The sequence below is a fragment of the Mus pahari genome, chromosome 5 (assembly GCF_900095145.1).
Source record: "Mus pahari chromosome 5, PAHARI_EIJ_v1.1, whole genome shotgun sequence".
Lineage (NCBI taxonomy): Eukaryota > Metazoa > Chordata > Mammalia > Rodentia > Muridae > Mus > Mus pahari.
In genome coordinates this window covers 69,476,967-69,489,549 of record NC_034594.1, presented here as the reverse complement: position 1 = coordinate 69,489,549, position 12,583 = coordinate 69,476,967, and the positions used below count along the sequence as shown (strand labels likewise).

The 12,583-nt window shown below is 47.9% G+C and overlaps 1 protein-coding gene across 5 annotated transcripts in view; it reads left to right on the top strand.

Moving 5' to 3' along the window:
* The first annotated feature begins 8,011 nt into the window (after positions 1–8,011).
* The window catches only part of Hdac4 (histone deacetylase 4), a 224,323-nt gene continuing 219,751 nt past the window's right edge, over positions 8,012–12,583 (top strand). For 2 of the 5 annotated variants that reach the window (XM_029538936.1, XM_029538933.1), the window contains exon 1: positions 8,013–8,701. The gene's annotated coding sequence lies outside the window, so the exon portion shown is untranslated. Of the gene's footprint in view, positions 8,702–12,583 lie in introns of all 5 variants that reach the window. The other 3 variants (XM_029538938.1, XM_029538937.1, XM_029538935.1) reach the window with 2 other exon arrangements.

Sequence of the window (12,583 nt, the reverse complement as noted above, 5' to 3'; positions counted from 1 at the left end):
CGAAGGACATCATGCACTCTGGGAAATTGACTGGCCCACTTTCCAAAGTACAGATGGAGGAAGTGTTCCAGCAGGGCGAGAGCTGGCTCCTCTACAATGTATTAAGGATGTGTCCTCCCCCACCCCCCAATCTTGCACCTGGTCTTAGGAGAGTCAGCTTCATGAGTGACAGGGCCCTGCTAAGTGTCCCAGAACTCCTTTACTTCATGCCCTTCAGGAAGGACCGTCTTTGTCTCAGCAGAGTCTTGAGTTCATGCAGCTTGTTCTGGCTTTGGTCTTAAAACATCTCTGAGTCAGGCTCTGCCTCAAGAAGACAGACTGCACAGTGTGGCTCAGCCTACATGCTGGTAATGGGCTTGCCTCTTCCGGAAACTGGCTGGGACATCTGCCTCCTATGGAAATGGCTGCTCTCAGGAGGGAGGGAAAGGAAAAGGATGGTGAGGAGGGTGGCAGTTGCTAGGTTGCTGCCATCATCATGAAGCACCTGGAGCTTCCTTGGTCTCTGCAGCTGTTATGGAGCAGTACTTGAGTAAGCTTGGGGCTTATAGCACAGGCTGTGCTGAACGCTTTGCAGAGCTGAGTCTCATGTGGTCTCGGTGAGGGAAAAATGATCTGCTTAGGAGGTATAGTATGCAGCAAGGTCAGTTGGAGGGACTGTGTGGTATTTTATAGTGGTGTGTACACACAGCTGCTTTAGCCTCTTGTAGAGACAGGGTCCTGCTTCATTCTGCCTCTGTTGGCTAACTGGGAAATACAGATGACTTCAGAGAGGGACTCAGCACCTCCACATGTAGGCCACAAAGGTGGAAAGGATTATGTTGTGGAGTATGGGTTGCAGCCCAGTGAGGTAGATGTTCATTCAGGCTTGGGGTTCTAAGTAAACAGAAGGACAGAGGGCAGACTGGAGTCCCAGTAGCTGGGCTGTGCAGAAGCCTGGAGGGTAGGGCTTCTAGACCCCCTAGCCAGCTTTCCTTTGTGGCTGGTTCTGCTCCTTATGGCTATCAGTTGCCTGAGGATGCTTTATAGAAGCTCCTGCCACAGGTAGAAGTGGGAGGGTGCCAAGTGTCTCTTGAGAGGGCATATACAAATGTAGCCCAGGCTCAGGTTGGGTTCCATATCCCTTGCTGTGCGCCAGGGAGTTTGGGGAAGAAGTCTACTTTGGGATCAGAAGAGAGTCTTCAGGGTCTGGGCTTTGTGGTCCTCCATCCTGTGGCAGGCCACAACATCAGCTGTCCAGACTCCTGGCCCCATTCTCTTCATTTACAGCTTGGATAAGAGAATTTCTGTCTCTGAAGCTATTTGTTATTGGGCAGAATGCAGAGGTTGGCAGCCCAGCCCCCAACCTTGCCCTATTGGCCTCACTGCCTTCTGAGGCCCACATACACGGGGCCAGCTGTGTCTTGCTATGCTTCTTTAGTCTAGCAGACCTGGTACTGCTGTTACATGTGGACCCAGGGCTTGGATGCTCCTGTTTCTAGCCTACCACTGAAGAAGCTGATGTCCCTAGTGTGGCAAGTTCCGTGGTGAGGGCCATGGGATCAGGTTGTAGCTGCTTTGAGCCTGTGCCTTTCCTGCTTTCGTATTAACTATAGTGCCCCAGTTGGAAGGGCTCATTCAGGGTCTGACTTTGGATGACTAAAGTATGTGGTGAGGGGCTTAGACTTTGAGAAACATGACAGGTGTGCATCTGGTGCATTTGTGTGCAAGCTGTTCTCTTGCTATTTGCCTGGCCTCTCTGTTTTCTTTTCTGCACAACCAGAGTGGTGGGATGTTGCCTTGTTGAGTTGCATGAGGATCAAGTATCACATCCCTGGCTGCAGGGTACAGGCTAGCCACTGAGAGTGTGTGGAGGGAGGCAGCAGCTATTTTAGCTTTGGTGTACTATACCTAGTGTGGAGAGCATTCTGACCAGAGAGACTCCTTCACAGGCTTTCTGACATAGGAGGCAAGGTGGAAGACCCTTAGTGGATGTATTAGTGACTTTTGTTCCTGAGCAAAGCACACTGAGAAAGTGTATCATGGATGGCAGAAGTGACCTTGTGGGACAGGCTGGGGAACGTTCTGTCCACTGATTGATATTGTGGGCTTGGCAATTGCCTTGGCAGGTGACCTTGTTTATGCTGTTTGTTAGCCACCCCTGCCCCTTTCCCTTTCTTCAACTCTACTTTGGTTCCGAGAATGCAGTTCCTGCCCCATGCATGTGTATAAAACACATAGACATGTGCACATAACCCTCTCCATTTGCATGTTTACATGTACTTGTGTGCACACACACGTGCATATACAACACAATACACATATGCATACACATCATCCACATGAACATGCCTGCACACTGGAACCCATTTCCAGGATAAATTCAGATTCTTTTCATTGATTCCTGGTGGGAAGAGGGTCAGCCCGTGCACATTCTGCTCACTACCACTCAAGGACCTGTGGAGTTTTGGAAGCTCTGTGCATATGATGGTCTTTAGGGTTAGGATGATAAGAACCTTGCTTAGAGAGTATGGTCCTTACCCAGTTCCTGCTCTGTGTGGAGATGCTGGGCCTTAATCTTTAGAGGCTAAGAGTATCGAGGTTTTAGGGCAGAAGTCCTAAGTGTCAACTCATCAAATGGCCTTGGGAGGATAAGGGTCACCTTCCTGAGGGTCATGTGCTTTGGTTTTAGCTCTTCTAGATTGAAGAGATATGACAGGAGTGCTGACCTCTTTTCCTTAGGATGTCTTAGTTTTGCAGGCATAGCTGTGGCCTTAATACCTGCCTGGATAACCATGCAGGTTCTAGGATGCTTCTGCCTGGAGGACTCCACCCTCCATCTTTTTGTGGCTCCATATTGTTCACTTTAGTCTCTGAATCATCTAGGGCCTGGGTTTGCCCCTACTTGGCTTACCAGTCCTGTTGTTCATGAGAACTTACCTTACTTCACACTGCTCCTGGGAAGCTTGCTTCAGAGTTGTGTTACATGGGTCCTCCTGAGCCAGGACCCTGTGACCCAGTCCTAGTGGTCCTGGGGTTGTTTCTACTTTTGGTGTCATCTCTTTCCTGTTTCAGTGTTGACGCACTCCTGCCAGTAACGCTGACCTGTCATGTAGCTGCGCCAGAGGTACCTTCCTGGCTTGGCCCTAATCCTCTCAGACCTGAGCTTCCAGGTTTTCTATTAGTTACCTGCACTGTTGCCTTCCCCCTCAGCCTTGGTCATGCCATTCTTTCCAAGTGTCCCAAGGTTCCTATTGCCTGGATCAGCACACTGGTTTCTGCCTCATCTTCAGGGTTCTCCTGGCTTCAGTCAGTCCCCTTATGCAGCTTCCTTCCCATATCCTCAGTGGACACACTGCCTACCTAGGCCCTGCTTAACCGCACTCCTGGGCTTTTCTGCTCCAGGCCTTTATGAATTCCTGCCTTGGGCTGGTTTGGGCTTGTTAGGAAAGGGATGCAGGTGATTATCCAGTGGGCAGACAGCCGACTCTCAACTCCAATGACAGTGTCACAGCCTCCTGGCTTTCTTGGTACTGACCATTGTCCTTCCCTGCCTAGGCTATCATTAGGGGCTCAAAGGCCTATCATGTTACCTCTGCCTATCCTGGAACCAAAGCAGGTGTGTGCTGCTCTTACACAGCTAAGCTTCATACCTGGAGTTCCACAGTATTCACACACTTGAGGCTAGGACTAGGTTGCTTCTGGGCACATTCCCCATATTGAGCTGAGCTAGGACAGAGTTCTCCTGCCATTAAGCTGGCAAAGGGTGAACAGAATCCCTCTTTGGACCTTGAAGGGCTCCAGGACAGGGTACTTCCTCCTTTTAAGACTAGCTCTCCTGTATGTCTCGTTATATTCAGAGTGAGGACACTTCTTTTGCCTCCTGATATGAGGGAGGCTAGGAGGCAGCAAGATTTAGCTGGAAAGCAGTACCTGGTTAGAGCTGGAGAGCGGGCTTCCCCCTCTGTGGGTGGGGGTGTTTGAGCCCTAGTCACTTGATTGCTGACACCTGAGAGTTCATGAGAAGGATGGGGCATGTCCATAGAAGTTGGACTCATGACTCCGTGTGTACACACTTATGTGTGTGTGTGTGTGTGTGTGTGTGTGTGTGTATGTGCCAATATAATACTTGTTTTCTTCCGCATCTGGGATTCCTAGTGCCCTAACACTGGTCCCTACACACAGAAGTGTGGAAATCTGGGGCACATACAAGGAGACACTTCTCCCGAGGCCTGTCTGTGTCTGGTGTTCTGCTTCCTGGGCCTTGGCCCATAGTTTCATGAGTATGGAAGTTTACCTTAAACTGTTAAAACATTTTTAAATTGTCCATATTTAATACAATGACCACTTTAGAGCTAAAGGCAGAGGGACCTTTGGAGTGTGCCTAGCCACAGCCAGTATGCGGTGAAGCAGCCAGGCCAGTCTTTGCAGTTAGCACTTGCTTCTTTAGAGGAAGGTCAGCTCCTTTTTTATTGACAGTTTCTCCACAGAGGGGGGCTAAAAGCCTTCCAAATGCCCTTTTGCTTATAGCTTAAGGTGTTGTGGATCTTTGGAGCCCACCGGGTATCGTAGGCATCAGGATAAGAACACCTGATAAGGTGATAGGCCCTTAGAACCTGGCTGTCCTGATGCTGACTTGGCATGCAACCAGGTCTTAGCAGCCTGGTCCCCTGGGGTCATGACTTTGTCCCATTCAGGGTGTTGTTAGAAGGGGTAGTAAGTGTAGTACATCCTGTTACTCAGCCACTGCAGAGACAATGTCTGTCCGCTCTCAGAGCACTTGCTCAGACATTTCTATCTCAGTGTCTTTTCCTTGTGGTTCCTGCTCCTGCCTTTGCTGGCCACGATTGGTGCTGCTTCTGCAGGGCTTAGTTAGGCTTTGCACACCCTCCAGACATTTGTAGGCTTAGCTGCATCCTCTTTGCTTACTTCTATTCCATAATGGCTTCTCTTCCTCTCTCGCATATGGGGTCAGCCTCTTAGCCCAGCTGTCCTAGAGGAGTGCTGTGAGCCGGACAGACTGGGACTGTCTTTCATTTGGAACACAGAAGACTCAGTTTAACTCTACCTAGTCTTTGAGTGTGTTGGTAGAGATGAGCCTGTCTACCCGTGGACTATGCCCTTGTTGTGTACTTATCTTGAGATTCTTGGAGGGTTCAGGTACAGGGTACCTGGTCTGCCCAGATGGTTCCACTTGGTTAAGGAGGACCCCAGCTATCCAGCACTATCAGACCTGTTCTAGGTCTGATGCAATCTCTGCACAGCTCCCTGACAGTTTGCTGACGGATTGCTTAAACTCTAGATTGAAGGTTGTGACTGGCAAGGGTCTGTCTAGGGTTGTACCCTTATGGGAAGAGCAGGCCCAGGCTCTGCTTGTGAGGAGCAGTGCTGGCCCTACAGGGATGTGGAGCATCTGGGATGAGTCCTGGGAGGTGGGGGTGGGGTGGGGGGAGGGGATAGAGCAAGATGAGTGTCTGTTAGATAGTGCCTTTAGCATGGAGATGTTAACCTCAGTATCTCCCATTTGGTTGTAGGTAAAAGTAGAAGTGTTAACCTGGGTTGGGCTGTGTCCTGGGAAGCTTTGGCCCATCTGTCCTTGTTGTGGGGACCTCTGGTGGAGTGGGCAAACCTACATAGAGGGGAGGGCCCTACAACTCCGCGGTTTATTCTCAGTTTCTGTGGGGTGACCCAACTGGGTTATACTGGGTGGTCCTCCGTTTACACAATCAGAAAGGTATATAATGAGAACTTTGTTTCTTGATTGCCCGAGTATTTTTATTAAAGCATTTCTAATATCATTAATATTAAGGGAACTAAATTGAAAGAATAGATCAGCAATACAAATAAGCAGTTACTGTAATTGGGAAAATACTAATGATTTAATTTGCATATGTGGCAGAAGCATTTTTTTATGACTGCCTTGATAATAAAAGACAGGCTGAGTAGCACAAATGCAAGCAAATGAAGAAATCCATTAATTCTCCTATTCATTTAAAAAAATGGTATTCCCAGCTTTTACAGTGACAGTTTAATAATTAGGGTGCCTAATTTTAATCTGTTCCGTGGGTGCACACCCTGCCTAGCTTGGGCAGCCAGCTGCCAGTGGTGGGATTCTGTGCTTAGGCTGAAAGCGCAGGAAACTGGGGCCCTAGTATTGAAGCCGCAGTGATACCTTTGGCTGTGTGATTTCCATTGATGGGGAGCATGTTGTGGTCCGTGAGCCAGTCTTCATGCTGGACAACATGTGGTGATTTGTATTACTCAGGGTCTAGTCTGTTGGAAGGTTCACAGCCATAGGCGTTTTTGACCCATCCTTCCCTAAAGAGCCATTTAGCTGGATGGAGATGGTTTGGGTTGTCATAACAAGCTGTGCTTGTCACTGGTGGGTTGAAGCCAGGCTGCTGAGTATCCTGCAGTACACAGGAAAGCACCACTACTTAACTACCTCCAAATGCTGCTAGCACTGGCCTAGAAGCCTTGACCTGAACACTCCTGGATTGAGGATGGGTCTTCTGCACAGAGAGACGAAACCACTTGGGGACCAGTTACACAGATCATTTCTAGTTTGGGGGTGAGGAAGTGAAGTCAGCTTTCATTTACATATTTTGCATTTGGATGGAGTTGTACCTTTATCCTTTTCTTTTCTGTTCTTTTTCTTTCTCTGTCCTTTTAAGCTTTGAAGAATGGATGTTTTGAGCCTCTAGAACTTAGTTTCTTAGCAGAGTGGTCAGATACAATTAGAGATAATAAAGAGGCGTATTTGTGTGGTAGTAACTACAGAATGAAAGGAGACTGCTCAACTATAGTGCATTTTTAGAATATGCAAAACAAAGCACTGGAGTCCTTGGTTTTCCCTGGAAGCTCTCAGGCTGCACATTTCCATTGCAGGGAGGGAGAGAGGCAGGCAGGAGGTGGCATGTCACACTTGTTTTCTTCCCCATGAGATGGCATTCTTCTCCCATGTCCCAGTGACAGTTGAGTTTCTGTTGATCCTTGTGCACATCCTGATGTGTGTGTTATGTGCTGACTACTGTCTGTTACCAGTTGTCTTACCAGTAGCTGGGACATGAACATGTCTTCATCCTCCAAATCCTGCAGGTTCTAATGAAGGTGCCAGTCCCTGTGCACTGAGAAGTTTGCAGGAGTGCCTTTCCTTGTTCTCTGAAGTGGGCTTTAAAGGCTAAGTAGAAAAGGGCAGGCAGCAGCTCTGAAGGGAGGGAATGTGGAACAAATTAACATAACCAAGTAATTTGGCAATTTATTAGATTTGTATGTGCACACAGCTTTTTAAAATTAAAAAGTGTGAAACTTGGCTCTAACCATTTGAAGGTGTGCTGTTCAGTAGCACAACCAACTGCAGAATATTCCCAGAGCTCAAACTATACATGCTATGGTAGTGTTGAAGGTGGGTGACTTTTATAAAATGCGTGTTCTTGTTAGTTCCATGGTGAGCACAAATATTTGTTCATTCCTAAAAGAAAAAAACCCCAAACAACAACAACAACAACAACAACAACAACAACAACAACATCAAATCCCGATGGGATGAGACCAGTGTTTGTAGATGGTGTGTATTATACAAGTGGTATGACAGATACTCTTAAGAAGTAATCATGTAGCAGGAATATGTGATATGTAACAGTAGTTTATATTTCATAGCTATCAGTTAATAATACATAACATACTGTATAATTGCAAAGTACATTCGGTGTCTGCATGTGTATGCACACGAGTCTATACTTGTGTAATTGACAGGAGGCCTTTGGTGAATAAGACCCAATGGGTCACTGCAGGGCTTGTACCTCTTCGCAGTTACTCCTTGCAGATATGGTCCAAACCTCCAAACCTGATTAGGCTGTCTGCCTTCTTTCTCTATGTGAATCAAACTCAGCTCTTGGCCTTAGTGCTCAGGGGGTCAGGGGTTGTTCTCTCCTGGGTCATGTCTTCCTTTTTCATGCCTGTCTTGGTCCAGCAGGGAATTGGTGCAGCTCCTAGGGAGTGGGCCAGTGACTCCTCACTGTAGTCCTAACTGAAGCCTGTGGTCTGCATTGTCTTCTCCCTGCAGTTACAGTATAGCCTAGAACAGAGGAATTGACCTGTAGTTGTCCGGCATCCTGAGTGTCTCTGAGAGGGCCAGACTCTATTCACTGACACCATTGTTGCTTTTTCTCAATGACCTGTGCTGTTAGCTGGTCCCTAGAAGTCTTGGAGTTCCCAGTGCAGAGAACCATCACATGGCTCTGGAGATGCAGAGCTTGGGCCAGGACTCAGCTCAGCCTGGCACTCTGTGTGACATTTTGGGATGGTGGTGTGAGGATAGAGTGAAGGTGACCAGGCCATGAACCGGGAGAGCAGCTAACCCAGAAGACCATTGACATAATCCTAGAGCAGGTGGTTTGAAGGCTGGGTACTAGAACCCTGCCAAGGGATACAGCTTTCCTGGACAGCAGGGATCATATCTGAAGGCTGAGCTAGGACTACCTTTTGCAGAAGAGGTGAGCAGCTGGTAACTGCATGGGCAGGTGGGAGCTGAATGGATCCGCCTGCTCAGGCATTTGAGCTCTAATTTATTAATCATCAGCACTCACAGTGTCATCATTACTGTCTTTTTTTCTGGCAGGAACCTGCTCATGACAAGGGTTCCCATACCTGTACCCGTAGTGGAACCATATTGAGTCCTTCTTTTTCCCAAACTCCTCTCATGTACTCCCGTGTCCTTTGCATGGTAAGTCTCAGTCTCTGGAGTTTCTGCCTCCAGCTTTAGTTGCTCTGATTGGTCCAGGGGAGGATAGGCCTCTCTTCCATTCCGTATGCTTCTTTCCACCCTGGGGTTCATTGCTTTTGGCACTTTACATCTCCATGACTGTGGAGATTCCCTTGTGTGATGAGCATGTTGGTGCAGGTCATCCTTCCTGGGGAATGAAAGAGTGAATGGTGAGAATGGAGAGCTTGGGAGTTGGGTGGAGCTAGAGAGATCTGCAGAGTTAGTTTCTGAAAGACCATTGTATCAGAGGCAGAATGATTTCAGAGAGGAGAGTAATACGCACATACCCCCATTGACCAACCCTGGAGACCATTGAAACAATCCTAGAGCAGGTGGTTTGAAGGCTGGGTACTAGCACCCCTCCAGGGATTCAGGCAGCTCAGGAGCATGCAGATGAAATCAGGAAGGGAGGTAAGGACATGGCTCTATAGCTGTGCCTCTCAGAGTAGCAGTCTTCTGACACTCTCCAGGAATGTGTATGAAGCATGGGGGCTCTCTGTTGTCTGCATACCATTGTTTGTCTCATCCTCAGCCTCTTTGTCCCCCATTTCATAGTCCCTGTCTTGGAGGCCATTACTTCATCCCTCTCCCTGCACTCTTGTCTCCTTTTCCTAATGCGCCTTTGGTGTTCTTTTCTGCCTCTGACTGTGGTATCTGCTGTGTGCTGTGCTGTCTTCTCACAGCAGCACAGGTCCTAGAGCTGTCACATAGCAGTGGCAATGCTTTTTGGTGGCCAACTTAGGAAAAGGTACACCTACATGGGCTGGCCTGGTCCAGGTCTGTGTCTTGGCTGCAGGCCAAGAGGGCACTGGCTCCCATAGGTCGGCTGAGGGAAGGGACAGACAGACAATTCTGGTATACTTTCCCTAAGATGAGTACTGTCATCTGACACTGGGTCTTCTCTTCAGTCATTTTGGTGAATAGAAAATAGGACATTTTGCTTTCATAGAATGTTCATTGAAAACGAAAGGCCTTGTGATGGTGATAGGCACCAGGCAGTTGAGGTGGCCATTGTATGGCGTGTAGCCAGCATCCTTTTTCTAGCCTCAACACAGGAGGAAGTCAGGTGACACCATGCCTCTGTCTTCTAGTGTGCCTCTTTCCTAGCCATGCTCATGGGCAGGTCGGTGATGGCCCTGATGAATTATGTACCTTTCCTCTCTGTATGTGATTCCTGCCCTTGTAGGACTTGCTGCCAGTTCTGTCCCTTATCAGATAGCATTAGCAGAATGAAAGACATTGGGCTCATCAGGGTACGGCCCTGTGTGGTTTGTGGGGTCTCCCAAGTGGAGACAGAGCAGGAGCTGAGTTGCTCTCCCTTAGTCAAGGAGGGGGGTGCACTGATGTGTGTCGCTCTCAGCAGAAGACAGCCTTAGGTCCCAAACCTCATGGGAATTTGAGTAGGTGCCTGGAGGGTGCTGGGCCTTGCTTATGCTGCAGACAGAGATTTTGAGAGCAGATGTTGATTGACTGCACACTTGAACATGCCATTTGAGTTAGCAGGTGGCAGTGAGACCATGGTGGCCATGCTGTCCTTGTTACATCGAAATCATTCTCCTTCAGCATACATAAGCCAGAACAGCAGACACACTGGCCATGGGTCACTGGCAGGAACCCCAGTGCCACACTTCGTGTGCTTGCTTTTGGGTGTCTTGTTTTAATATTTATCTGAACTTTGAGTTTTGTTTTCTGTTATTTGAAGAGTGCATTTCCCACCCCCTTTTATTGTTGCTGTTGCTATCACCACCACCATCACCATCACCATCATGACTACCACTACCATAACAACCACCACCACCACCATCATCACCACCACCACCATCACCACTAACTTCATCGTCTTGTCATCATTGTCATTGTCATTGTTGTCGTTGTCATCATTCTATTTTAGCAGCTATCTTCCTTCCTCTCCTCTTTTGGGATTTCTGTTGATGCCTTGTGGCTAATGATGTTGATACTCACCCAGCCTAGTTCTGGGTTTCCCTGGAATGTGGTTCTGGTCTTCCTGTGCATAGTCTAGGAACACACTCAGTTATTCATTGTTTGTCCCCAGCATCTTGCTTCTCTGGTATGCCCCCCAAGTGTTGCATTACCTTATCTTGTCTTTGTATTTCTGTTTTTGTTTGGTTATTTTTCTGGTTGATACTTAGTGTAGTAGATAGTTTTTGCTACACAGCTTTAAGTTCCCTAAGTTCCCAGCAAGTCACAGGCATGCACCTGCCCAGGAGTTATCTCAGATCCGCTTGGCTAACTCAATGACTGGGCAGTTCTAAGCCTTCCACGGCTAGCATGCTTTTATCTTTATGCCTAGCTCAGCACCTCTAAATCTACCCTCAACATAGTTGCCCAGTTACCTTTACTCCTAGCTCAACACCTCTGAGTCTTCCTTCAACTTCAGTGTCTGGTTACCTCATTGGTCTTGCTGACCAAGGCACTTTTGGGATGCCCTTCTGTGGGCTCCTCTCCTGCCTACATTTTGAAAGATCTCCCCTGCAGCTCTGAATCTGTTCCTTTTTCTCTCCTTCTAGTATTTAATGTTTTGTTAATTTTTATGTAATTTTGTGGGGGAAGTGATGCCAGTCTTTTTCATTGCCTGTATTATAGATTAAAGGCGTGCACCACCACGCCCAGCTCAGCCACTGGTATTTTTATTGATAGATCAAAAACCAGTTGGGGCAAGGACCTTCAGCGTCAGTAAATACAGATTCCTGATTAAATCAGAGCATCAGAACCACTCCTCTACAACTTAGTGGTGAATTGTCTGTTCATATAAATCCAAGATGGGTCGGGTGGTGGTGGCGCACGCCTTTAGTCCCAGCACTTGGGAGGCATAGGCAGGTGGATTTCTGAGTTGGAGGCCAGCCTGGTCTACAGAGTGAGTTCCAGGACAGCCAGGGCTACACAGAGAAACCCTGTCTTGAAAAACCCAAAATAAATAAATAAATAAATAAATAAATAAATAAATAAATAAATGTAACTGTCTCACCTCTCAGGGACTGGGGTGCTCTCCAGAGACATTTGGGCTTTGTTCTCATCCACTCAAGTCCTGTAAGCTGCTCCAGACACCACTGTTGGTGTAGTAAAAATTCCACTCGAGAGAAGGCAAAATAACCTTAACCAACTCAGCTAGTAGATTAGGGATTTGGAAAATGTTTGGAAAAGGAGTCATGTTTATGCAGAGCCTCACAACTGAGAGGCTGACTCCAGAATGAGTGAATTTCAAGCCAGGGCAGCCCAGGAAGGAGCGGGCTGCCAGCGTGCAGAACACTCTAGCACCCTGACAGTAATAGAGGGTGCTTTATGCACAGGTTGGTAGAAGGGAGAGAACCAGCACCTATTTCACAAGGGGCTGTGGCAAAAGCCATCTCCTGCTCTTGTTGGAGTGTGAATTTGCAGATTCATTCAACCCCAAGTTCTACTGTGACCCACTAATGGATAACCAGGGTTTGAGCCTTCCACTCTTCCCAAATCCAGATGCATTGCCCTGATTGTAGGACAGTTGGAGGGTAGTCTGTCTGTATTCAGGTTGGTGGTGATGGAATGAGTGCCCCTGTGATGGCATGACTGTAGGTGTGGCTGAATGAACATGGGTACAGAGAAATCTGTGTGACGGGCACATGGTTTAAGGCACAATAGCTACCTGCTGTGAGCATGCAAATCTCAAAGTAGAGGAGTGCACTGCTGTTACCCACTGGATGAAGGCTGCCTGTTGAACTGTGGTGAGAAAAGAGAGAAACTGATGACCTCATGCCTGTTGCATGCTCTTGGCTGTCCTCACACATCTGGAAAGTGCCACAGTACCCTGGAGAGGGCTAAGCACAGAAACATGAAAAACAGAATGGA